Genomic DNA, 2,577 nt, shown 5'->3' on the forward strand with positions numbered 1-2,577 from the left:
GGCACTTGTCTTCCCTCTGGAAGTAGCAAAAAAAAGGGACAGCATGGTGGATAAGCCCTGGGATCTGACAGGCCAGCTCTAATCTTGGCTCAGCTCCTTACTATCTATGGGGTAGGCCTTTGGATGATTTACATAAATCCTCTCAATTTAGAGTCTTGGATGTAAAATGGGTTCGTTGGGAGGCTTCAAAGAGCTGACTTTTGGGAAATGCTCTGTTCAGGGCCTTGCACAGTGACTATCCCTTAAACGATGGCTACTGTTGCTATTACTCCCTTGTACTTATAATTGCTCTGTTCCACAACTCAGGTGCTTGAGACTCTGCTCTAGTAATGTGGCATGAGACTGACATCGTGCTTGACTCAGTTAACAAAAATTTCTCCATCAATTTGCATTATGAAATGTTCAGACATAAAGAAAAGCTGAAAGAATTGTACAGTGATTATCCATTTATCAACCACTTAGACTTTGCTCTTAATATTTTACTCTTGTTGTTTTATAACATATTTAACTATTTGTCCATCCATCTTTCCATTCATCAATATATTTACATTTTGAGGTGCATTTCTTTTTTTCTTTTGAGGTAAAATTTACAATCGATGCAATGCTCAAATCTTTTAAGGTCTATGGCCATGCCACCCTGAACAAGCCCGGTCCCGTCTGCTCTCAGAAGCTAAGCAGGGTTGGGCCTGGTTAGTACTTGGATGGGAGACCACCTAGGAAGACCAGGTGCTGCAGGCGTAAAAAATAAAAAATAAGAGATTGTAAACTGACAAGTTCTTTGCAATCTGTGAGGTCAACCAAGGGTTGCCTCGCCTAACAAAAAATCTTTTAAGGTTGTCGTTTGTTAGTTTTGATAGTTACATCTACATCTGTGTAACTCAAACCCCTACCACTAGGTACAGTACATTGACATACCCAAGAAAGTTCCCTCCGGCCTCTCCTAATTGGTTTCTCGCTCTTCCTTTCCCAGTAGTGCCACTGATCTGCTATTTTTTTCTATCATAGTATTTTTTTTTTATGGCTACTTCTTTCTTTTTTCATACAGTAGTTTTACTTATTCTAGAATTTCAAATAAATGAAATCATCAGTATGTATAGTAGTACATACTCTTTTTGGTCTGGCTTCTCTCACTTACCATGATGTTTTTGAGATTCATCCATGTTGTTTTGTGTATTAGTAATATGTTCCGTTTTTTTGCCGAGAAGTATCACATTGTATAATGATAGTGCAGTTTGTATATCCACCTCCTTATTGATGGACACCTGGGAGTATCCAGTTTTGGATATTATAAATATGAGCATTCTTTTATCAATCTTTTGTGTACATATGTTTTATTTCACTTGGATAAATGCCTAGAATGAAACTGCTGGACTACAGGATAGGTGTATATTTAGTCTTACAAGATACTGTCAGATACCACTATGTACCTCTCGCAGTATATGAGTTCTAGTTGATTCACTTCCTCACAACATTTGGTGTTAGTGTTTTAATTTTAGCTATCCCAATGGCCGTATAACAGTATCTCTTGTGGTTTTAATTATTTGCATTCCCTGATGACTAATGGTATTGAGCAATTTTTCATATGCTTATTGGCCATTCATATACCTTCCTTGTAAAATATCTGATCATACCTTTCGACCTTTTTAAAATCGGGTTGCTTTTTTTATTATTGAGTTATAGGAGTTCTTTATTTACTGCAGTCTTTAGTTTTATGACTATTTTGTCTGTCTATAACTTGCCTATTTGTTTTCTTAACAGTCACTTGATGAGCAAAAGTTTTAAATTTTGATGAAGTCTAATTTATCCGTTCTTTTTCCCTTTAAGGGTCACTATTTTCTGTTTCCTGTCTAAGAAATGCTTCCCTACTCTCAAGTCATAAGGATGTATGCTTTCTCTTAAAAACTTTATTACATTTACAGTAACTTTTACGTTTAGGTTTATGTCCCATTTCAGGTAACATTTTCTGCATAATCGGAGGCAGGTATTTAGGTTTATTTTTTCCATGTGCGTATCCAGTTGTTTCTACCCCATTTGTTGTAAAGGCTCTCCTTTCTCTTCAGTATTGCTTTGGCACCTTTGTTGAAAATCAAATGAACCTTGGCTTCTGGCCAAGAGGGTGTAACAGGGACCAGATTTACCACTGAGCCATAAAACACTAGAAACCTGGACAAGACCTATGAAGCAATGGTTCCGACATTGGACCACAGGCAGCACAGGCAGTCTCCCGTGAGCAAGAGAAGTGAGGTGAACCCCACTACGGCTTCAGCCCACCTCCTGGAGACTGTCTTAACTGCAGCTCCAGGAGGTGCACCCAAACGGGGACTGGCGGTCTCCCCGAGTTGGGGAGTCAGAGGAGAGGATTCTGGGAGGCCAAGGCAGCTAGAATTTCCAAGACAGAATGCCAGAGAGGGGAGAGCTGCCGAGATGGGGCCCTGGAAAGCTGCAGAGGGTCCCGGAGTGGGGCTCTCCACTTCTGCCAGGAGGCAAGTGCGCTAGGGGCTCAGTCCAGCAGCCAGTGGTCGCTGGGTTGGGTGTGCTGTTGCTCTGGTTACCCTCAGGGCGCCACGGTGCATTTTC

The 2,577-nt window shown here is 40.6% G+C and overlaps 1 pseudogene; it reads left to right on the top strand.

Moving 5' to 3' along the window:
- Positions 1 to 619: 619 nt before the first annotated feature.
- Positions 620 to 738, top strand: LOC111743808 (annotated as a pseudogene).
- The last annotated feature ends 1,839 nt before the right edge of the window (positions 739 to 2,577 follow it).

This window comes from Pteropus vampyrus, unplaced genomic scaffold (genome assembly GCF_000151845.1).
Source record: "Pteropus vampyrus isolate Shadow unplaced genomic scaffold, Pvam_2.0 Scaffold122, whole genome shotgun sequence".
In the NCBI taxonomy this organism is placed as follows: domain Eukaryota; kingdom Metazoa; phylum Chordata; class Mammalia; order Chiroptera; family Pteropodidae; genus Pteropus; species Pteropus vampyrus.